General features: G+C 34.7%; 1 long non-coding RNA gene across 2 annotated transcripts in view; it reads left to right on the plus strand.

Moving 5' to 3' along the window:
- LOC308353481 overlaps positions 1-11,798 on the plus strand; it is a 136,959-nt gene extending 125,161 nt beyond the window's left edge. Inside the window, exons 7-8 of one of the 2 annotated variants that reach the window (XR_013967784.1) lie at positions 5,913-5,993; positions 10,532-11,798. This is a non-coding gene — a long non-coding RNA (uncharacterized lncRNA). The remainder of the gene's footprint in view (positions 1-5,912; positions 5,994-10,531) is intronic. The other variant, XR_013967785.1, reaches the window with a different exon arrangement.
- The last annotated feature ends 14,591 nt before the right edge of the window (positions 11,799-26,389 follow it).

The raw sequence follows: 26,389 nt of genomic DNA on the forward strand, positions 1-26,389 counted from the left end.
ATTACTTTCTGTAAAATCTTACATCTTGTACAATTGAAAATTACTTGATTCAAACAGATAGGCTTTTTCTGATCCTCACAGTTTACCCTTATAATCAATTAATGAGGGGAATACAGACCTTGGGAGCTAGCAAGACCCAGTTTTTTTGTTGTTTTGTTTTCATTTTGTCTTCTGTATGTGGCTTAACTAAAACATGACATTTTTTTCTCTAATCTTAAGATTGATCTTTTCACAGTGAAGTAAAAACACTAAAAATCAAATTCAAGTCAAATGCTTGGGAAAAAATGTATTACTTGAAATTCTTTGACGTGAACAAGTCATTTATATAATATTTTGCTATTCATAGTATGGCCATTGAACTTGCAGCTTTGACATCACCTGGGAGCTGGCAGAAATGCAGACTCTTGACCTCCTAAATTAGAGCCTGCATTTTAACAAGATAGCTTAGTGGATTCATGAGCATATTAAAGTCTGAGAAGCACTCATATAATATACAGTAAGACTCGCAGTTGTTTGTTTGTTTTTTTTTCCTGAAACATTTGTCCTTCCTTAACTCACATCTAAGTAGTCTATTCCTCTTCCTTATCCAAACTCTTGATAAACTTTCCACATACCGCCAAGCTTTGTGTTATTCTCCTCTAACTACTTCTATCTCTGCACATCTCTTATTTTTCCAAGCAGCCTAGTCCATGCATAGAGGCAGGGCACTAAACAAATACACTTTTTAAGAACTGTTTCTTTATTGCAGTTGGATAAGAGGGAAAGTAATGATATGTTATCTCTATCTACTCTAAACTGTTAAATTCTCAAGGAATAAAATGGATAATAATACAATGTCCTCTCCTCATAAATCTGACAATGAGAATATAGTCCATGAAAATATCAGTTCCCAAGTATTGTAAAAGCGCAGGAACATCTTGTTTGCTTTCCAAAGATAGATGTAAAAGGACACCAACTTCTCAAGAGATGAATGAGATTGATAGAAACTACTCCCACTTATTTTAGGTTTCAATGAATAATCAATCACAAAAATCCAAGGCAATATGCAAGGCATATAAATCATTTTTCTGATTTCACTTCTCATAAGAATAATAAAGAAAAAAGTAATTATTTATGCCAGTAAGTGTTGGGCATTTCACTATCAATATAAACCCTATATGATATTCCTCATAACTGCTTACACAGTAACTAACAATAAGATGCTCGTTTTCTAAATGATTGAGAGATTTTGAGAGTTTGAATATGTGAAGCATACGTGGGGAAAAAAAAAAAAAACCTCCATTGAGATAATCTAGTTAAAAACCAAATTTTCACTTTTAATTGAAAAAGAAGAAATAAAACAGCCTAAAATATCAAACAAATTGCCAGAGAAAATCTCTTTCAACTTTTTCTTTCTTCCTTCCTTTTGAGGGCACACCATTGCCACATATATGCCATTATTACTATCACTATTATTTTTCAAAACATTTAATACCACATTTCATTTCCCCACATAGAGTCCATGAAAGCAGCCACAAGCATGTTCATAGCAAAGATAGAAAACTGCCATTTGATTTCTGCTGTCCAGTATGATGACTCAACTAATGCAAAGTTAGATTTAATCAGCTATGAAACTGGACACACGAAAGTCAGCCTGTGTGTATATCATGGTCATGATCATTAACACCTCTATGAAATAAGAGGAGAAAAGAAAGAAACATCTGCCTTTTCTTACCAAACTTCTATATAAATTTAAATTCGTTAAAAATATTTCTTTAAAAGACATTTTCTGCCTTTGGTGGTGTGAACATTTGGGTATTTTCTCAGGGTCATCCCTGGGGGCAAATAAATGGTGCACATTTAATGGAAAACATTAGGATAATAGTGTCCACAGTGTGTACATCCACACTCTGGATGTACATGTACAGGACACTTTCTGATTTCCATTCTTGGCTCAGTTCAGAGATAAAAGGGAAAGGTTATGTCCCTGGGGGAAAAAAAAATAGAGCCTACTTCAGGGCATGCTTGACTTTCAGTGTTAATGGTTGTGCAGGTTTATAGGCAACATAAATCCTTTTGAATAACAGAAAGAAAAACACTCTGTGCAGATTTGAGAAGGAAAAAACCAACTTACCACAGTTGTTCAGTTAATTGGCAGGCACCATCATCTGAAACAACAAAAATATATTTTGATATTGCAACCATAAAACCTACCAAAGAGTTTCAAATTGTCTTCAAACACAAATCATGAAGTTATCTATAGAGGTAAAATTAAATAAGCAATAAAAATACATAATTTGATTTCAATCATTTAGTTATTTCATATGAAAGTGTTTCATCCCCACCATTTTAGATCCAAATTAGGTAACTGGTTGTTTTTGAAAATCTTTGGTATATGCAAACTGGGAAATGTATATTTTGTAACCATATTTTATTTTGATGTTCAAGTTTCAAAGTACAAAGAATCCTGTATAATATGGCTTTTGTCAGGGCATGAACACAATCATGAAATCTTATCCTAATACACAGCCCTCATGATGACATATAAATCACCTTGCTAAGATTTAAAAAAAAAAAGTTCACTCTATTTTTTGTACAAAAAAACTGAGGTATTTAGCATAATGTTCAATTACTTCAGTCAACCGCTCCTGTTCTACCTTTTGAAGACCCTCTCTCATAATTATCTAGTGAGTCCTCATTCTACCTTTCAAGTCTATCTCCCACTATTTTTCCGTGTCCTATACTCAAGTCATATCTTAAACATTTTTTTTTTCTTTTTAAGCAATATTTTGGTCCACCCCTTTTTCTTCATTTTCTTATTTTTTCTACCCATTCTTTAGGGCTACCTCAACTAACTACTTCTCAATGAAGTTTGCTTGACATCAAGTGAAGGAATTACTCCTCTTTTTCTAGATGTTCCCAACATACTATAATACTTGAGTGCTATAATACTCAACAGATTCTCTCTGGGCATTTATGTCTTGACCCTGTTCATTTTTGCCTACCCAGAAGACTTCCTGATATGCCTTTGTCATGGGAGATGTCCAGAAGATGATGCTAAAGAGAACAATGTATTTAATACAGAGATAATATGTTGCATAGATTTTTCTTATGTCCATCTGCCATCCTTTAAGAGAAAAGTGTTGTTGTATTGAATCAGTTTTTGGTAATAAGTTGAATTTTAAAGGAATAGTAATATCTATTATGAATGAAACCTTTAGTTTCATGAAAAAATAAAGAATCAAATTAAAGAAAATTTCCTCTATTGATTAATGGCTACTTAAGCAAGTTCTTCAAGATGTTTTTTGTATCATATGGAAATACATTTTATTTTATTTTATTTTTAGATTTTAAAAAATATTTTAAAAATTTAAAAAATCATTATTTTGCATGCTTGAATTTTGTATGGAAAGGTGATAATACTTTCTGGCCCTCTATTAGCACAGCATATGTTTGAAATTAGTGTTTTGAGGAATAGTGACAGATTTGCCTTGAGCCATTAATATGGTCACCTCAGCAACAAGCCTGAAATTAGTAGCATCATCTTAGAAAAGAGATTCTACCTTTTTAAGGAGAATGAGATGATATCATTGCCTTTTGTAATTTTATACTTCTGGCCAAGTCAAGGATGTCAGAGCAAACACTGCTTATATAAAGTATGCAAGTGCATTCCACACTTACAGTGTCTTAATCTTCATTCTTCTTTTGGGCCCACAATTATTTTAAGCTTCAAAATGTTAAACAATTTTGTGCAATTACTCATATCATTTTTTTCCTTAGATAACTATAAATTAGCTATTTCTTCATCCATTTTTAAAAGACCTTCTTACTATTTACATGTAATTTATTAAAAAGAGAAAGTACTCTTGAATAACAAATTTTTAAATAATAGATTTAAAGATTTATATGAATATTTAAAATAGTAGCATGTTTCTTAATTTGGTGAGAGGGAGAACTTTTTAGTCTTTGTACCTAAATCTAGAATATGGTATTTCAACCCATAGCTTCTTTGATTTTGTCTTCTTCATTCTAATCGTTTATAATTCTCATAAAAAGAATATGCATCTAACACATAATAAAGAATAATAAAACTCTTGTGTGTGAGGGGGTGTAATTCCAGAAGTTCTTAAAGCAAAGTAATACTACTAATTTAATATATGTTGATAGTGTGAGTCTACAACCTGGTCATTGGTGGGCACTTTCCTTAACAAGGATTAAAATTCCCAAAACATTTTAACAAGAGTAATCAGTTATCCTCATAAAAGCACCTTCATAAATATTAATATGAACAAAATCATTGAGTTTTAGGTATAATTATCAAAATCTGAAAATCATCTATATTACTTTGAACTTGGGCAAAAAAAATTGCCTATGGACTCTACATACTGATTTATTGAGGATGACACTAATATGTAAGAAAACTGAAAAAAATATCAGTGTTAAGCACCCCTGAACTTATTGTTGCTATGCATTTCTGTGTCAGAGGTAGTGCAAACATAGCTGAGCTAGGGACTTCAGGGATCCATGGCATTCTGAGAGCAGTGATCCCATGGTGGTCTACTGTATCACTCAAAAGGCAATCAAAAGTTAACAAATAAAATCCCATTAGAAAGAAACGTGAAGCAGTATATGTTTTAATCAACATCTGTTCTAGAGACATTTAAGTGGAGATTCTCTTCTGTGTGACTGGTATTGTCAAAGAATAAGACAAATCAAAACCTCTAGTTCTAGTAACACAAAATATTTTAATGATCTAGAATTTCTAAAATGTTCATCCAGCTAATTCATCTTTATTGATCCAAATTTTTTATTTTTCTTTTTTCTTGCCATCTACAAAATATGGAAATCCTTCCATATGAAACAGGTAACTTACTAACTGGATAACCAATTGATTGAGAGACAAGAAAGATCTTAACAAAAACTTTGGAGCTTTTGTTTTGATTCCAGAGAAGCTGGCATGAGTATAGAAAAGGAGTCATCTCAAATAAAATGATTTATAGATAGCACATGTACCTACAAATTTTTTTTTCCTTAAAATAAGTTTTTTGAAGTCCTTTCATATGCAAATTTATTCAAATAGTGTTTGCAATTAGCCATCTACCTCTCTATATTTGACCATTTAATTCTCATAAAGAGCATCTATTTTCTATGAAAGAACTTGGGTGTTTGAATGCAAGAACAGAATACTAAGTGGGATATCATTCCAATATTGTGATTATACTATTTGTTGGAAAATAAGAAGAATAAATTAAATATGTATTATTGCCTTCTCTGTATATCTGCACTAAGCAGGTGGTAGGAGTAAGCAGCTATTTCTGCATTTACTTGTAGAACCAATTATAGAAATAATTATGAAAACAAATGCAAATAGGTACTCACTCAGCATAGAAAATTATTTTAGTAATGAAATTCTTGAGTTCCAACAATATCACTGAAATACATATGTGTATCTATAATACATATATACTGTGTGTATCATTTCTCTGAAAAGCACATGCACATGCATACAGATATAGATATATGTAGAAGTGGTCATTCTTTCTCCTCTTTTCTAATTTTATCAGATTTCTTTCTTTTGGCATTTCCTTTTCTTTATATAACCACTCTAGTCCTCATTTCTCGTATCAGTCATGAGCAAATCTGAGACTTTAGCTGAAGTGGCAAGAGATGAGTGTTAACAGGGAAAGAAAGCACGAATGAAAGGGAATTGGTATGACTAAGCTTCATGACATATATTCCATAAATGGCTCCTGAGCCAAAATCCAGAATAGTCTTATAAGTGGGCGTATGTGTAAAAAAGGAAAGGATAAACATTAGGTCAAACATTAGGCAAATACAACTCAGAGAAGTATATTAAGGGGATCTTCAGTGATCAAAATGAGGAAAAAAGTGGAAATGACTAATATAGAATCACTGACCTTCTGGTTCTCTAGGACAGTAATGAATCTCTATCAAGAGCCTTGGGATTTCAAGGAGAAGAGATTGAAAAGCCTTGAATGAAATTCTCTTAACAGGTATGGGGTTTGAATTTAAACTTTTTTTTTTTTTAAGATTTTATTTATTTATTTGACAGATGGAGATTATAAGTAAGCAGAGAGGCAGGCAGAGAGAAGGGGGGAAGCAGACTCCCTGATGAGCAGAGAGCCCGATGCGGCACTCGATCCCAGGACCCTGAGATCATGACCTGAGCCGAAGGGAGAGGCTTAACCCACTGAGCCACCCAGGCACCCGAATTTAAACTTTTCATAAAAACAGAGACATTCCACAGAGAGGCTTTATCAAAAAATTATTTCTGGGTTAGTAACTTATGCAGTCTCCAAAATTCTCTGGAAGGACATACTCTCAACAAAGAATTTAGAGATTATGAATATAAAACCAGTTAAGCATGAGTTCAAATCCATAATTATTAAACAAATGAGTAAATTTTGAATCACAGTCAACAGAAAGATCAAAGAGCAAGATTAGAAATAAAACATTCAGATAATGGGATTACTAAACATAGATTATAAAATAATTACTTAAAATAATTAAAAATGAAAGATGGAGAGAAAATATATGAAATAAGCAAGATGTTATCAAAAAAAGGTCATTTTCAATGAGTACCAATTATAATTTTATAAGCAACAATATAAGCTTTAAAACTAGTAACCAGATATATTAAATATAGCTAAGAAATAATTAACAGGAAATCAGAGCTGAATAAATTGTCCATAACATTACCAGAGGAAAAGAGGGGGGAAAAAGTGATAAGAAAGAGCTTATGAGACATTAAAAAAAAAAAAAAAAAAATGGGTGAGATGGTCCAACATTTGTCTAATAGGAGCCAGAGAGACAATGAGCAGACGTATTCTTAAAGGAGTAATACATGAAAAATGTTCAAGAATTGTCATATTAATATATATAACTTGTAATATGTATCTGTATATTTATATAAATCTGTTTATGTTGGCGTACTTATTTACCTATCTCTTCAAGAAGCTAAACGGATCTCAAGATAAATTCAACTAAATCTACCTCACAAATAAACATAAACACAAATTTAAAAGTAGCTAAAAGATAAAATAGATATTTAAACAGAAGTAGATTAGGTTTACAGCAATTGTAGAACATAAAATGGAAGAATCGTATCTCAAAAGTGCTAAGTGAAAATAAATATTACAGCAGCCTTTACCTGACTAATTTTTCTAAAGATTTTATTTATTTACACTAATTTACTAATGAAGGTTAAAAGAGATGTTTTCAGACAAAAAAAATCATTAGTTTCTAACTAAATCACTTACTGAGGGAAATCTAAAAGATATAATTTAAGAAGAAGTAAATTGAATTCAGAAAGAAAGATGTAAGAAAGAATGGCAAGTAAAGACACTGATTCATATAGGTAAACTCAAAAAATCACTGTGTAATATAAGACATATAGTAATATTAATAATATATAAAATATGATAATATAATAACATTAGTAATCAATTTGGGGGCAAATTAAACAGTGGCTGAAACACTAGACCTCCATCATATTCAAAAGGTTGGTTGGAGGAGTTGTGATTAAAGTGTTCTAAAGCTCTTATATTATTTGGAAGAAGGACAAGAATATTTACTAGCTGTATGCTTTGTTAAGTGAGGTATCAATATTAAAACTTAAAGGTAACTACCCAGAAAAGAAAAAAAAAAAAAAAAGAAAGAAAGAAAGAAAGAAAGAAAGAAAGAAAGAAAAAAAAAGATATACTATCCCATTGATTAGGAGGGGGAAAAAGAAAAAAAAAAGAAACTACTACAAAAAAAGGAGAAATATCATGCATGGAACTATCTAAGTAAATTAAAAGTACACAACAAAACAAATAAATACAAATACATCAGTATAACCACAATAAATGTGTTGGATCACAACCTCAGGAGTTCTCCAGGTAAAATCTGAAACTGGCCACTTACACAGAGGGCACGGAGAGACTGAAGAAAAAAGCAGACCACCCAGACTAGTAGGTGGCAGGTTTTCAAATTAGCAAGTGAAATTACATATGAGGCTTGTTCTTGGGTGGCTGCAGGAGGAGCAGATCTCTGTACCTGCCTGACAGAACTTAAAGGTATAAACAGAGGTTTAACAGGGTTTAGCCACATGTATAGCCCAGATGATCTCAACAATATATCACTCTGTCAAGGCTCTGTTCTTGAATCAACTCTGGCTATAGGAAGAGTGGGCATAAAGTGCATTCCAAGGACTGGAGAGGGTATAAGGAGTCCCAACTGCTTGAATCCATCTCATGGGTCAACTGGTGGTCATGGTCCTCCATGACCTCCTCGAACAAAATGTTAGTGAACTCAACTGCTAGTTAAGGATGAAAATTCTGATACTCCTCTTCTCCTTCTTCCCAGGATTGCATCACCCATCCTATTCCCTTTCTCAAGTCGCCACCACTCATGCTCAGCAGCATCTACTTGATTTCCTCCCAGTTCTATTGAAGAATAGGACAGTCTCATCTGTTCTCCTTTCTTGTATGTTTTCAAAACCAATAGAACTATCTTACAGTTTTCTAAGGAATTCTACTTATAGACGCAGCTAGGAAACAAGTAGCAGGGAAGATATGGAAAATATAAACAGCAAGAAAAAAAGTCCTTGTTTTCAACAAGGATGGCCAACCTGCCCTGGTTTTAAAACTGAAACTACCAAACCTAAGGAATCTACCCCACACCCCTGACAGTCCCAGGGAATAAAGTATTCTTGGTTTTCCTAATGTTTCAGCTAGCATCTGTTATGTGTTATGTCTCCAGAATACAAAGGGCTGTAGATTTTGACTTTTTTGTCCCTTCTTTTTTATCCATTTTTACACTTAGATTTTGAGATCCCTGCCTGGTCACTGTACATAACATCAAGCACTTCCATTGAAAAAAAAAGAAAAAAAAAAAAGGCAACTATCCTGGTATTCCTTGTTCTCTTATTTAAATATTTTACACTACAAAAAAAATGTTTTAACCACATGATAAGTTTAATGAATCTACCGTTGCACAATATCAAGCAAATAACAAAATGGAATTAAAAGAGTATGGAAAAATTTACACTTTATTTTTTTTTCTTTATTCTAGAGTCAATAATTATTTTTAACATTTATTAAATAAGTATTTTTAGGATCTACATGCACACACTTTGTGTTGTGTGCTGTTCTCACTGGGGATAGGCCATATAGACCTGTTTCCACTTGCATTCTTGCAGCATGGAGGGGTGGGGAGGGGGAGGGCATAAGCAAATAGGCAAAGCAAAAAAAAAAAAAAAAAAAGTGATTTTAGACAATTAGTGAAATGAAGAAAATGAAATAAGTGATGTGGCTCACAGGAGGAATATTTTGGAAAGTCAGGCCTAATAACTCAGAACAAGACAGTCACGCAAGATAAGAGGATAAAATGTTTATGTAAAGGGAGACTGAACACCTCCGGCCCTATGTGAACTTACATTCAAGCAACAAAGAAGGCCACTGTAACTGGAATCTAGTGAGCAGGAAAGGTTAGCAAAAGATACATTAGAAAGGTGGGGAAGCTATGTCACACATTGTCTGGTGACCATCGCTAAGGAGTTAGATTACATTCTAAGGGCAATGGAAAGTTGCTGGAGAGTTTTGAGCCATAATGACATTATCCGATTTTGTTTGAAATGTGTCTATGGGTACTCTGGAAAATGAAAAGCAGAGGCAGGAGTAAAAACTGAGAGATCAATTCTGAAACTTCTCAGGAAAGAACTTGTGGTGATTTAGACTAAAGTATATTTGGCAAGCTAAAAAACTGGATAGCTCTAGGTTGATCTAGGATACATTTCAGAAGTAAAATCAACAGAATTTACTGATGTGGATCATGAGTAAAAGAAAGAGATAAAGGATGGTTGCTGGTTAGAATTTTAGTAACTGAATGGATGTTGATATTTACTGCAAGGGACAAGACTGGTGGAGAATATAGGTTGAGTTAGATGTGTGTATCAGCTGTGATGATTTTATTTTAGCCATTTTTGGCTTAAGTATTTCTTAGCTATGTACTACAAATGTTACATAGGGAGTTGGATGTAGTAATTGGTAGCTCAGATGAGAAATTAAGTCTGGAGATACATATTGGGAATCATGATCATAGAGATAGTATCTAAAGGCATGGGGATTGGAGTGTGTGTCAGTAGCAGAGTGTAAGGCTTAGGCGAGAGTCCAAGGAATACCAATATTAAGAGTAAGAACTCAAGTTCTGTGGGGCTTAGCTAGAGAGAGGGATTTAATTCAGTCTTTACCAAGTACCTACTCAACAGCACATTCTGTACAAGGTGACTCAATAAACAAAATTGACTTATGCCTCATGTGGCTTATTCCAGTACCAACCATTTCTTAAAACTACCACTCTCCATTTCTTCCCAATTCCTTTTAAAATCTAAAACCCACAGATTAATTCAATAGGAAAAAAATGACATCATGATATTATTTTTTCTTGCAATACACATTTCAGGAAAAGGAGATAAAATAAATTCACAACAAAATTACAGTTTACTATTGTTCTATTTACTTTATTTGACCCCCCCCCCCCCTTTTTTCAGGTTATAACTGAGCAACATGGAAAATCACAATGGCTTCTTCAGGAAGAATGATTACAGTGATGGACTCAGATTGCTTGAGTGTTAACAACCACCACAGAAACTGCAGGCAAAGCAACAATGGGCAAAGCAACAATGTGTATCTAACACCAGTTGAATAAACAATGTAAAAATAAAAACAAATCATCAGAATTTCTTTAATCCCAAAGGAAATATGTAGATAGATAAAACATGAAACAAATTTCACAGGCAACTTCTTGCTTTAGGGCATGGTTTATAACATTAGCCTGAGCCAATTTGCTTCTGTTTCAATTAATACAATTGTAAATTCCGTATCTATGTTGTAGCAAAGTTATACTTTGGGTTTGTGCAATGTTAAGCTTTTCTTTCTTATGGCAAAATAGAGCTGTAAAGAAACATGCTCTCTGGAAGACTTGAACATGTTTGGTTCAAAATTAAATTTTTATCCTGTGACTCTGGGGAGACACTTGCTTTAAAATATGCATTTTTCTCCTATACTCACCATTGTCTCCACATATTTTTTTTCCAATACTGAAATCATTTTTACATAGCCTTTGAAAATTGTATTGATGTTTGTCCTTTGGATTTTCTCTTTCTTGAGATTATTTTTAATTTGCTAACCCATTGTAAACACTACAGCTCTGCATATTTTCTGCAAATTTTATCTGTATGTCATAAAAAAGTAGTGAATTTGCTATTTAATTTTGCTATGTTTTCCCTTGTGCATTAAAAATGTATTCTTTGGATAACTTATGTTTGGAATATGGAGTGCTAATGTAAAATCTACCATTGCATTCTATTTAAAGGAATAAAATACATTGAGAAGATTGAATAGCTAAAAAAGGATTTCAAGGAGAATTTTCACATACCTAAGAAGATATCTGTTTTTGAAGCATATTAAAATTATTCTCTAAAAATTGCCATTACAAAAAAAAAAAAAAAAAAAAAAAAAAAAAGACCAGCCACCGCTATTGCTTTGATTTGGGGTAGGGGCAGCCAAATTCAGCCCTCTTACTGTCTCTTAAGTGGAAGCCTTAGAACATAAAACTTGAAATAGACACTAAGCTATGGGTTACACTTAATAAAGTATATAAACTGTGAATAGAGGAGATGGGAGAAGAATGCTATGTGGTTAAAAACATGAACATTAAATAATATTAAGAAAATTATGATTCTGTGTAACAAGAAATTTTATAACACAGAAATTAATGGTTTTCAAATAAATATATTCCTAGAGTTTTGCACTCCTGACTTTGTCCATGGGTCTGTTTCTTCAGTTTCCCCATATTAGAGTTACAGAAGCTAGCTGCTTGGTGCAAATTACAGAAATGTTACTAACATCTAAATATTCCAGCTGGAATCTCTGTCTACTCTTATCTACTTCCCTAGCATGTGGCCCACAGTTAATATATACTTCCCCATTACTGCAAACTCTATCTTTATTCAGAGAATCTCTGATTTCCCCGATTTCCACTCAAGGGCAAATGTTTCAGTATGTAGGGCAATGTTTCCCATAGAGTTTGGTGTGGTTTCTTGACATATCCTCTGTTCTATTGTGAATAAACTCCACTTTTCTACAAAGTTCTACCTTTTCACTAAACAAACAAACAAACACCACTACTTGCAATATTCACTCATTCCAATGGAAGTTTCCCTCCATACAGATATCTTCTCCACAATTCCAAAATAGTAGGAGGAGAGGAAGAATTTGATATATTTTCATTTTTAATACTACTCCCAGAAATGAGATTAAAGTAAGTCTGTGAGAGAACAAAGCCAGTAGCAGAATTGAAAGAGAATGTTGTGGTATGAGAGAGACTTTGCTAAAGCTAGATACTTAAGGAAGGTGTCCTTGGGGATGGGAAAAGATTAAGGTACAAATCTGGGGAAGAGATAAGAGGGGAGAGAGTTGAGGCCCAGCGACCTTTAAAAAATATCTGATATAAACTCTTTTTTCTTCACTTTGAAATGTCCCCATTACCTTTCATTCATTCTTACAGAGAAAGTCTTAAGCCAGTTTGATGACTAACAAATATATGATTGTAAATTCTCGATTAATGTGCCTTGATGTAGGATTTTTTAAATGATTAAATATATAATTTCCTGATAACTCTTTTCTTTATATCAAAGCAAAGGTATTTTTCTGCTTCTGTTCCACTGTAATACTAAAAACTTGATCCCTGGCACTAGAAATGTTAAATTTGAATTAATACTTGGCCACTAACTGCCTAATCTTGAGAAAATTATTTAATTTCCTTGGATCTCAGTCCTGTCATCTATAAATGGGAATAATGGTACTTATTTCAGAAAATACTGCTTTTGCATGAATTAGATAAACTTAGCATAGAGTTGGCTTGTGAGCATTTCTATAAACTATGCATCATGCTGTTCTTCAGCCTCTCCTCCTTGTCCTTCTCTTCCTTCCTCCAGTTGTCATGTCTAACATTTTCTAATATCCTTTGTTCCTTTTTTTACATCTCTTTGTTCTTCCCCAAACAAGAAATAAGAATTGTCCAAGATCTCAGATTCATTTGGCAGCCATTTCTATAGCATTTTTATCTATTACAATGGCTTCAACTGTTTACAAAGACATCTTATTACATACAGCTCTCACCAAAACTTTTTTCCTAATCTTTATTTTTATCTTTCTGGGGGATTTCTCCATTCAGACATGCCAACTCAAAGTCAACTAGTCATAAGTCAGTATTCTTACCCTATAAGCAGACTTTCTCCTGGTTTTCTCTACTTTTGTTACTTCTGTCACCTTCCAACTTAAAATTGCAAAGTCAGCCTTCTCTTTCTCTTTTTGCACCTACATATAAGAAAGAACAGCTTCATGTTCTTGTTTGATTTTTACTATCTCTTCATTCTCACCACTGTGATGTTAGTTTATGACATCCTTACTTGACTTCAAATACCACAAACTGATATGTCAGTTTCTGAAATTTTCATAAATGAGTCATAGACTGATTTGATGCCTGGCTGTTTCTGCTCTAAGTTTGTGAGAATCAACCATGATGATATATATATATATATATATATATATATATATATATTCATTGCTGTATAGGATTCCAGTATCCAAATATACAAAGACTTATTATCCATTCTACTGTTGGTATTTATGTTGATTTTACTTTAGAATGATTATGAATAATGGTTCTATAAACACACTTGTACACATTTTGTGAAGATACACAGATCTATTAGATATATAGATATATACACACACACACAAAGAAGGAAAAAAACATTAAATACACAGAAAATATATCTATTGAAATATGGATGGTTACTGCTGGGTGGTAGAATATAAGAAAATTTTTGCCTAATCCTAAGTTTCCTACAGCAAAAACAAAATTTGAAAATTGGTATGCCATAGTTATTTGGAACATGACTTCAGGTGTCAAAAAACCTGAGTCAAATTCTAGTATCACTACTTCTTCCCTCTTATTTTATATACATTTTACTAATTTAATTATTTTTTTTTAATTTTAAGTTACTTAACTTTGTTAAAGCTCCATTTCTTCATTGTTCTTCTGTAAAATTGAGGAGTCATAATATCTCTTTCACAGAACTGTTGCAAGGAATAAATTACATATCACATGTAAATTCAGTCCAGTTTCTGGCAAGAACTACTCAGTAAGTTTTTCTTGGAATTGTATTATTATATTTATGATAAGAGGACACTGTTTCCCCTCCTATAATATTTGTCTTGCAAAATTTGCGTTAGATATATAGAATAATTTACAGTATAGAAATTTAAAGTGAAAATATATTGGAGCAATCAGAAAGATGTTTAATTTTTATTGATACAGCACAGAGTAGCAAACCATCTTTATGTTAAGTCACTTAGAGATGGGGCTGTAAATATTTGAACCAAAACCACTAGGGTAATGGCAGAAGAGAAAAGAAAAATGTGGAGAATTTACTGTATAAGTGTACTGATTGAATCATTACCAATGCTTCTTATGTTTCTATTTTTTGTTATTTAACATTCATAAGAATTTGATTATATGTGCAGATTGAGTATCTCTTTCTTAAAAATTTGGATTAGCTGAGGACTACATGCAACTGAACCAGCCAAATCTAAAACAAACAATTTACTATGTATAAGGAGGCATTTAAGAAAATTGCCAAATATGACAAACAATTTTTCCAACCATATATGATTTTCCAACCATTTATGATTCTAAAAGGTATGTGTTATATTTACAAATGTGTTCTTATTGAGATTCATAACTGTGTTGCTTGTTTGCTCAGAGTCCTAGAACATTATAATAAAATATAATTTGGGGATTCATTTCAATTAAGAATAGAAAGCAAAATAGAGGTGCCTGGGTGGACACAGTAAGTTAGCATCTGACTCTTGCGTTCATCTCGGGTTCTGATCTTAGGTTTGTGAGATTAAGCCCTGCATCAGGTTGTGAGCTCAGTAAGGAGTCTGCTTGAGATTTTTTCCCTCTCCCTCTCCTACTTGTGCTCTCTCTCTATCTCTCAAATAAGTAAATAAATCTTTATTTTTAAATTTTTTTTTAAGATTTTATTTATCCATTTGACAGACAGAGATCACAAGTAGGCAGAGAGGCGGGCAGAGAGAGAGGGGGAAGCATGATCCCAGGACCCTGGGATCATGACCTGAGCAGAAGGCAGAGGCTTAACCCACTGAGCCACCCAGGTGCCCCAAGTAAATAAATCTTTAAAAGAAAACAAAAGAACAATTTCCCTCCAGTCCTTAGTAAATGCTGTATTAAAATGTAAAAACAATATATTAGGAGAGATTATATTAAGGAGAGAACAGAGATTTGAGGTTTTAGAAGGAGCTTAGTTTGAAAATCAACACCACTGTTTCCTAATCTTCACTTTGAGTTGGTTTCCTGATCTGTAGAGAGGTGATTGTGAGTATTAAATATGAACATGAAACAGCCTCACACAGCCTGACACAAAATTGGTTTTCAGTGATATTATATTTCTGTCCCTTATCACTCTAGTATTAAAGTATTTCCTTTAAAGTAATAGAAATTTCCCTATTTTGTTATTTGTTGGACTCATTGGAAAATTTTTTTATATTATTCAATATGTATCAAAATTATTAAGGCCTTTTAAATCAGTATCTATCAAGAAAGTAGGAGACTACAATTTGTTTAACTAAAACTTATACACAGTTGTTACATCGTTTCTGAAATTCATCTTTACTCCATTACAATATTCCTAGCTAACAAGGATACATGTGCATCATTGTCATATTGCTTTCTGATTTTAATACAGAGTTGAAAATATATATATATATATATATATATACTGAGCTCATCTCATTATATTATCTCAGCAGTATTTTTATAAAGTTAAGATTATTCCACCCATAATAGTATTTTTTGTACTGGTCCGTTTCTGCCGTGGATATAGTCATCTATAATAATGCCCAATAGCAGTTTTTAACTTATATTTCATCATCGAACTTATCATACTGGACTTTAGTTTTGTTTTTTTTTTTAATGTATCTGAATGTTTTAATGTATTTTGAGCTTTATCAAATCTGAAACTATGTTCTTGGATCACTACCAGCAATATGATCCACTAAGCTGATACGAAAATCCTTTTCCAGTTCAAATATGCAGCAATGTTGAATTAAGTATAATTTTCTAGAAGCCAGAAAAACATATTAGACTAATTCAAGACCAATAACATATCTCATGAGTTAGAAGCAAATTCCAAAAACATCTGAAAGTAGACTGCTACAACTAGCTGATAGTATATAAAACTTCCATGAAAAAGAACCTTTCAATGAGAATGAGATCACAATATAAAAACTACAAACCCACAGGAGTAAAGGACCCCACCAAAAGAAAGAATCAGCAGAAGCAGGAAGTAGAAAAATCAACATTCCAAGAAGTCATAAAAAAAACCCAAGGTATGATTATTATTTCAAAACCTAATAGAAACCTAGGAAAGAAGCTGATTTTCAAGTTTACTGGATGACTGACTCCAAAGATTTTATTCCATTACATAAACTCATATTTCAGGTAAAAAGAAAAACAAAAACAAAACACAGAAAAATCCCACAAATCCTGTTTTCAAATATTTTATATTTGGTATACACAATATAGTTGAAATAAAGAGAACTTTTTGCCTAATACTTGTTCCAAATCAAATATTTTATGTAAAAGAATGGAATGATTGAAACATAATATCTTGACCCTACTGACCACTATCTTTTGCTATCTGCAAGAGAATATTATGAATATTTAAAAAAAAAAGCTCCTTAAAAAGTCTGTTGCCAAACACATTTGTGAAGTAATACACCACAATGAAAATTACAGAAAGGCTCACTAAGCAGCCTTATGCAAAGTCAGTACTTGCCAGATTTCTTTACAGACAGCATCCATTGTTTAGATAAATGAAGTGGACTTCTAGAGCAGAGGTTACTGGCACAAATCAATATGCTGAAATATGCATTCTGTTCATATGGTATTTCAATAATTGGTGCTTGAAATCAGTATGAACCTTTGCTATAAATCCCAGGCAGAAGATATATTAAAAGAAAGTTCTGTGATTTGAACTCAGAAATCAATGGAAATGTTCACCAAAAAATAAGATACTTTTAGAAATATATGTCAAAAGAAAAATGGTTGTCATTGCCTTTCATAATTTATTATTTTGTTTCCTCTGTCTAATTTAAACTGGATTTTTTCCATGTCTTCCTTTCCCTGCACAGACTGCCTTTAAAGTACACAAGCATTCTATGCTGGGAAGAAATCCACACATGGATCTTTATTAAAAATGTAAAAACTGGGGTGCCTGGGTGGCTCAGTGGGCTAAAGCCTCTCCCTTTGGCTCTGGTCATGACCTCAGGGTCCTGGGATCGAGCCCCACATCAGGCTCTCTGCTCAGCGGGGAGCCTGCTTCCTCCTCTCTCTCTCCCTCTCTGCCTGCCTCTCTGCCTACTTGTGATCTCTGTCAAATAAATAAAAAATAAAATCATATATATATATATATATATATATATATATATATACACACACACAAACAAAAAATCCAGAATAACCAGATCTGAATAAGAAAGCTTTCAACTTGTTAGAAAGTGCAGGGGAAGAAAACTATTCCTTTTTTCCCTTCTAGGTTCTTTGGCTGGCCTGATAATTAAACTGACAAAGACAGATTAACAGGGAAAAACAATCTAATTTTCTAGGTATGAAGCCCCAAAGATATGAGTCGCCAAGAAGTGACCAAAGCAAGCAGCTTTTATACCTTTTAGACAAAGAAACAACTTGTGAAGAATTGACAAAATAAGGAAGTTTGGGCTTGTAGTAGCAAATTAATGAGAAATGTCAAGTTTTGTTCACATAGTCCTCTTGCCTCTGAATTCTTTCTCTCTAGCAGTAAGGATGGCATCAGTCCTCCAGGTGCAGGGAGGGTATCCTTCACAAGGGGAACTTATTTCCTGCTTTTGGGGGAACAGAGGAAGGTCAGAATGACCTTCTTTCACTGACTGTTTCTTAGGTAAGTTTACATGCCAAATAATCAATATGTCAGAGTGGTATATTTTGGAAGGCCTTCCCTGAACTCCATCAAGAGGTATTTGGGGATGAGGAGGGGTATATTTCCAGGAAAAATAAGATGCACAGCATGAATGGAAGCTTATGTGATGAGATCAAATAGATGCAGAGACATACACGCATGCACATGCATGCACACTCATTCACACAAAATCCTTACAACTGGATTTCAGATAAGAAACAGCCAATTCTGGGGAGGTGTTGCTGAGAAAATTTCCTGATACAAATGGGGCTTTAGTAGGATCACGAAGGAAGGATAGAATTTTGAGAGGTATCAAGAAAATTGGAAAGGCACTTTATGTATAGAGATTACTGTGGGTGCAGGAATAATCTGAGAGAATAAAATACATCTTTAAACTCATCTAGTTTGCACAACAAAAAAGAGGTAGAAATAGGAAAAAATGTCCCCCCACCCTTATGTCTTCCTTCCTTCCCTTCTTTCCTTTCTTCTACAAATTAATTATTAAGCCCCATCATGTACAAGGCTCTAAGCATACAGCTATGAAGAACACCTTGTTTTACCCTCAAAAAGCACATGGTTGGACAATACAAACAAATATGTAAACCGTTTATTAGAGTAACACGTGACAAACTCACTTTGTGCTGTGTCATGGGGACAAATCTGTCTGACCATAGGTGCAGACACACATGAGGGAAGGTAGGATTGATGAGACCAGGTAAGCAAGGACCTAGATGGACAGGCAGAGAAGAGTTCAGAAATGACAGGGTAGGGGGAAAGCAGGGAGCTTTAAGGATTATTAATTGGGAAAATATGCCATAAAACAACTACTGTGGTTAACTGAAGTTACATTTTAGTATATGTGTATGCACAGACACACATACACATACACAAGGACTGAATAATTATCATTATTTTACTGTTATTTACCAAAGCTATTACTGCCACACATCATGGACACCCACACGCATGCACACGCACGCACATACACAGAACAGACATATTCTGCAGAGTTCTATAACCGCAGTCATGCTACAAGCAGAAGCTGCTGTCATGAACTGACTGAATAATGTTCAGTGACCTAAATGGGGACTTAGAATAAATGTAGGTGCGTGCATGCCTTAATCAAATAAAAAGTAGGCCAAATACATGTGTTTGCTTTTTTTCATCAAAGCTGAGAAAGCTCTTTCTGTGTGTGTGCATGCGTGCGTGCGTGCGTGTGTGTGTGTGTGACTATAAAAATAAATATACCATTAGCCTGAAAAAGAAATGAACCATAAAGTGAGTTTCTATCAAAATAGACATGAAATGGATTACAAATTAAAGTCCAGACCGGGACACGTTTTGTGTTCCTTTTCAATTGCTGAGACACTAAAATCCCTGAGGATATGTGGCATTGCCCGTCCTTTTCCTGATAATCAGGGCAGGGGTGAGAACAAAGATTTTTGTCTCAGAATTCTGTCTTCTAAGATTAACACTCAAATACAAAATAATTTCTAAGCTAGCAAACATATGTTATTCCCTTCAGAATTGTGAGCAATTTCTGTGGGTTTGTATAGAAATAATTCCCATGAATGTCATCATCAATATCTAGAACTATGTAAACGGAAGCTGCCAAATTACACTTTTTCTCTAAAGTATAGTAGGACATAGTACAATGCCACCCACTACATGGACATCACTGAGATTGTTAAACCTGAAGCAGAAATAGCCTTTTGCTAACGTTTCTAAGATGAGAACTAAATCATCTTATGTTGCCAAGTTGAAAGGGGGTATTTGCCTTCTGATGCCTCAGGAAAGGAGTTAGGCAGGCAACTTCCATTACCATCAGAGTGGCAAATGGTTAGAGTGCCTGTATGTGAGACTGACAATGTTGCTTTTAATATTTTAAATTAAAGAGAGAATTCACAACATACAACATTTCAACACTATGCAGAAAAAAAGAATTAAATGCAAGGGAATTAAATGCAAGAGTTTGAAAAGATTCTCTAGGCCAGGGAGTAAAATATTAAATTTACAATGAACTGATGACCCCACAGGGGAAAGGGACATGTGGAATCATTTTAGGCATAAGTGTCATTTTACAGGTGAAGAAACTGAGGGCAAAGTAAGTGTGAACTTTAACAGGGCCACAGAGTGAATGTAATTTTCTTCCTCTGCTATTCCTGGCTCTCTGGACAAGCAACACATACAAAGAAGGGGGATTACACAGCCAAACTTCAAATACAACTTAATTTTATCCTCAAATCACGCAGATACTACCTTCCCCCTGCCTTTGGTAGAATCACTAGAATCAATTTCTGTTTTACAAATAGAAATCTGACCCACTTTTGTATCATAATGCTTATACATTATTTCATATTATAACAAATTAATTTTTTTCAAATTTGATATTCGTAGCTTTGCAGCAAGAGACAATTATTATATTGTACCACCCAACACATCAAATAGCCAGGCCTTTTGTAGTCATTGCTTTATTTGCTCTGCCTGTGGCTTCCTATCACGTTTTTATTGCCAAGACCCCAGCCCCTCTGGCTGCCTTTCCAGCATCTAACCCTTAAGGGGCTGAGCAAAGACACACACTCTTTTCTCCTTAATGTGATTATTATCATATACACCTAATCTCTTCTTTTGCCACCCCACCCCCGCCTCTGCATTCCCACATCATGGGCCCTGATCACCTGTCACAACAGGAAGACAGTTTGGCACCTCTCCCTTCACCCAAGTCTAAAATCCACCCTTAAATTAATCTTCATCCACACCCATCATCACCCGCTTGAATATATTTTTTCTCACACATGCTGCTCTCAGACAACCTCACAGATTTCTCTGTTCTTTTGTGCCCTCGGCAAACAGTACCCATCTTTTGCCATAACCTATTTTTTTTAAAGATTTTATTTATTTATTTGAGAGAGAGAGAGAGAGAGAGATAGCAAGAGAGCACAAGTGGGGAAAAGAAGAAGCAGGTTCCCTGGGAGTAGGGAATCCAACCAGGGAGACCCCGGGATTATGACTTGAGCTGAAGGCAGATGCTAACCAACTGAGCCACCCAGGCACCCCACCACATACCTTTTTGACAATAAAAAAATCTAACATGGGGTTAGAGTGGCTCAGTGGGTTAAAGTCTCTGCCTTTGGCTCAGGTCATGATCCCAGGGTCCTGGGATCGAGCTCTGCGTTGGGCTCTCTGCTCAGCGGGGAACCTGCTTCCTTCTCTCTCTCTGGCTGTCTCTCTGCCTACTTATGATCTCTGTCTGTCAAATAAATAAATAAAATCTTAAAAAAAATCTAAAAATTGGTGGGCTCTGATGGACAACAGTGTTAGCAATCTCTGAGTCCACTTTTGTACTCTCCCAAGTTTTCTGAACACAGCACCTTCAAGCAGAGGAATGGACCAAGTTAGGTATCCGTCAGAAGGATAGTATCTTTCCAAAAGGGGAAGACCAGTTACAGGGTACAGTTTTGACAGTGGGGCTTAGCAATGCACCTCGAATGATGCCAGAAGACACTGGGTACTCCATCTTTATGTAATAGTGATAACTCTGTGCAGCCATTTGTGATGAGAAAAGTCACTTTGAGCAAACAAGTTATGAAATGTCTTGAAACATTTAATCTTCACCCACATTTCCCTACTTAGTTGGTTACCGATTAAAAAAATATATACAAATGAAATAGAACCATATTATAATGGACTATGCTGGCAGAATTTTAGTTATGACAAGGTTTAAACAAAAACAACAGACGGGGTGCCTGGGTGGCTCAGTGGGTTAAAGCCTCTGCCTTCGGCTCAGGTCATGATCCCAGGGTCCTGGGATCAAGCCCCACATCGGGCTCTCTGCTCAGCAGGGAGCCTGCTTCCTCCTCTCTCTCTGCCTGCCTCTCTACCTATTTGTGATCTCTGTCTGTCAAATAAATAATTAAAATCTTTAGGAAAAAAAAAAAACAGAAAAATAAAACAGAATTAGAAATTATCCCAGATATAAACTCTCCGTTCAGATATAAGCCAGAATGGCCATATGTCATATTTGTTTTTCAACTGAAATTTAATTGCAATTGTGCTGATTTTTTTGTTTGTTTGTTTGTTTGTTTCACTTTGTGACCTTGGTCAATGTTTTCAATTTCTTTAAACTTTGATTTCTTTATTAGTAAAATGGGGGAGAGAAGGGATAGAGGGCAACTGCCTTTAGCATTGTCATGAGGGCTAAATTAGATAACATTTCTGAAGTAGTTAGGTACACTGTCTGGCACATGACAGCCACTTAATAAATGAGAGGTCTTATTACATTTTAGTTATGAGCTTGTCCTTTGAAAGTAATATTATGTGATTTTGGACTTCAGAAGACAAATCCACATTTATAAAACTGAAAGGGAAAATTTCCAGAGAAAGAATAGAATTTTCCCTTACAACATTCTTTTTCCCCTTTCTTTAGAAATGGGTATTACATGGCTCTATTGAGAATTCACCTCCTATTATTTAAAACAATGTTTGATTGGATTTAAACTATCATCCGACATCATCTTAAAAAAAGACAATCCAAACACCTCAATTATCTTTTTTACATACATCTCAAAAGGTATTTTGAGTACCTGAAAGGCCATAATTCTTTTTCCCTAAAGTTTTGAATTCCCTCTGATGAAGTTATTACGCTTTGTGGAGCGGTACCATGTCACAGAAACAATAGCTTACATTAACCTCTTACTGCCTTCAGTCAGATTCTTTCTTTTCCTTCATAAAAGTTAATTTAAAGCTTTTGAAAGAAGCAAGATTGGCAGGGACAATGAATTAAGGTCTACGTCACAAAATAGGTACCGACTAGAATAAGTCACAATATTCTTGAAATTGTTGGCGATTTCAGAATCTCAGCTACATTTAGGAAGGACTGTCTCAAGGGAGTGGTGGTAATTGAGTCTCTTTGGCCCATTCAGCTCATGGACTCATCCCAGGGATGATAATTAGAGCTATTCAACATGGTGAGTGTTGGTTTTCAATTAAAAAAAAAAAAAAAATCACCGTCGTCCTCTCCAGGATACATCGTGCCACGGAGATTGGAACCACTGTGTGAAATTACATAGAGGAAAGCGTTTTTGTCAGGACAATCACCCACAAAAGTTTAAAAACGTGGAACGCCAATCTAAAATCATTTCTTTATTCAAAAAAAATATTCATTAAGTAGCTATCATCTGCCATTTTTACCCCCTCTGGGCAGTGGGGATAAGACAGGAATAATTTCTACTTTCCTCGAGTTTAATGGAAAGGAGGAGAGAGATGAAACATACATATGAACCCATGACTGGCCTCGTGGCCATATGACCTGTGCAGTTTAAGGCTCTGTTTAAGTTGGTTTAAGGCTCAGCTACTGCTTTCCTGGAATTCTTAATATTTTTTTTTAACAAGATACTGCATTTTCATTTTCATTATCTGAACTCTGCTAATTAGGTAGCCAGTCTTGTTCCGATAGTACTAAGTAGTATAAAGGAAATAAAGCAAAATAATGAGACAGAGAGAGGGGTCATGATCACAAAACGACTTTAGATAGGAGTCAAAAAAGACCTTTCTGATGAGGCCATTTATGAACCATGAATTACGATATTTACTAAATTAGTGGATTTCATACACTGACAGGAGACTAAATTTATTTATTCAAATTCAGAAAATACTGATTTTACATCTCAGCTGTTCAGAAGCCACCACATTACTCTTTAAGGAATCGTAGGACACAGTTCTTGTTCCCAGAATATATGAAGTAGAAACATAAGATACACAGGTAGCTCTCCATATGCTTCTCAAGAAAGCCATTCAGAGACATGAGGGTTCCAGAAGTGAAGATACCGCAGAAGCTTTGGGACAATAGGAGAAGTTCTGGAGAGCAGGAGATGTAGGGTATTTCTCTGCCACAGTTTAGTAGGGTGGGGTGGGTTAGGGGAACTTCTCCAGACAGAGGAAATGGCATAATTTGAAGTCTCAGAAGACAAGCAGATTGCCTATGAGGGTAACAGTGAATAATGTTTAAGTGTAGCTACTCTATAGGATGGATGTAGGGAAACATTAAAACAAAAACAAATAAACAAACAAAAAAAGCCACCAGAGTGCATTCTTATCTCCTTTTTCTTTTTGCTTTCACCAAATACATTGCTAAATCTTATAGATTCTGTCTTCTAGGTATCTCAAGTGCACTGCTTCTACCTTATCTGTGGCTGTGATCATCTCATTTCTAGTTACAGGTTTCTCTGTCTCTAATTAGGCCTTTTCCCCAGATCAGTTCTTTCTGCATCAGAGGACTCTTTCTAAAATGAAAATCTGATCATGCCACTGTTGAGAGTGAAATATTTCAATGTAATACTGTGAGTGGACAAGTCTTGATTCTGCAATCGGACTTAATGGGATTTGCATCTTAGCAGTGCCACTTACCCACTGGGCTATGCTTTTTTTTTTCTTAAGTAAGCTCTATGCCCAATGTGGGGATTGAACTCATGACCCTCAGTTCAAGAGTTGCATGTTCTACTGACTGAGCCAGCTGGGCACCCCCCAGCTGTGCCATGTTAATGAGCTTCTTAGCCTGTCTGGTCCTCAGTTTCCTCATAGGGTGGTTATGACAATTCAATAAAATAATGTATATGAAGCGATAACACTGGTTATCATAAAGAGCACTCAGTAAATATAACTGTCAGGATAAAGTAAAATTCTTTGGTGTGGGATTAAGACCTGAAGTGGGCCACTAGCTTTCTCACCAGTGTCATTCCCTGGCTGATTCTTTATTTCCAAAATATTCACTTGCATGTCATGCTATCCCTCATCTCCAGGACAGTAAAATGCTATGCTTTCTCCCAGGTATGCTTCTCTTCCATTACCCATCTCTTCATTCCTTCATCAATTACTGTTACTCCCACTTGCTAAGCATGAAAACTAAGACCCCCACTGCTCCAATGACTTCTTCAAAGTCACACTGTGAGTAGCAGAATATAGTCCTTAAATCCATTTGTAGTGGTTCAAATCCTGGGCTCATTCCCCTCTACTTACTGTCTCACAAATGTCAGATAGTCTTTGGGGAGAAAAGTCATTTTTTTTTCTCAATAAAATTATTCTCAAAATATGTACTTTATTTTCTGCCCTTACCATTTCTGTCTTCTTCCCTTGATTGTGAATTAAAATTGGTTTCTACTAACAGCTTATTTATATAACTAAAATCAGAAAGCAGACAAAAAAAATGCATGAACAAAAGACTGTCATACCCACTCTTCCCCAAAATAATCTTTAATCTTTGGATTAATGGGCTGATATCCCATTCTTTGGAGGAAAACTGAGGCAGTCATTTTCAAGTATCAACCATAAACTTGGTGCTATAGAAGTGGCACTGTCATTTTTAAGGCATTTAGGGAAAGCAATCACAGTATAAATTTAAATGGAACGTCAATCTGTTCAGTGAAATTAAAGTTTTAATCTTAAAGTCTGGCTAATGTAAATTCAGATTGTTATAGATTCATTCCATAAACATCAATAATTTTCCATTATGTTAAAATCAATCCCAGTTTCACATTCAAAAAGATTTGAGCAAAAACCTTAGAGGATATTACAGATGTTCTTATTTTGGTTTTATGCAAAAAAATAGCTGCATGTTCTTATGAAGAAGAGGCAATTTAGCTTTGATGTCTCCATTCCTAGAGAAAAATCCGGTTCATACTTCCTAGAAGAATCCAGTCATGCTTTCTAATTAACCATAACAAGTGATTTACACTTAGAAACTCACAGGAAAGAAAAAATGAAAGAAAGAAAGAGAGAAAGGGAGGAAGGAAGGAAGGAAGAAAGAATCCGGAGGGAAAGTTGGATTAAACGGATTCCCTGGGGAATTCTATCAAACTTTCAAAGAAGAAATAATACCTATTCTCCTGAAGCTGTTTCAAAAAATTGAAGGAGAAGGAAAACTTCCAGACTCTTTTTATGAAGCCAGCATTACCCTGATCCCCAAACCAGACAAAGACCCTACCAAAAAGGAGAATTTCAGACCGATATCACTGATGAATATGGATGCTAAGATTCTCAACAAGATCCTAGCAAACAGGATCCAACAGCACATTAAAAAGATTATCCACCATGACCAGGTAGGATTCATCCCTGGGTTACAAGGATGGTTCAACATTCGCAAATCAATCAATGTGATAGAACAAATCAATAAGAGAAGAGAGAAGAACCACATGATCCTCTCCATTGATGCAGAAAAAGCTTTTGACAAAATCCAGCATCCGTTCCTGATTAAAACGCTTCAAAGTATAGGGATAGAGGGAACATTCCTGAACTTCATCAAATCTATCTATGAAAAACCCACAGCAA

This window comes from Martes martes (assembly GCF_963455335.1).
Source record: "Martes martes genome assembly, chromosome: 12".
Taxonomy (NCBI): Eukaryota; Metazoa; Chordata; class Mammalia; order Carnivora; family Mustelidae; genus Martes; species Martes martes.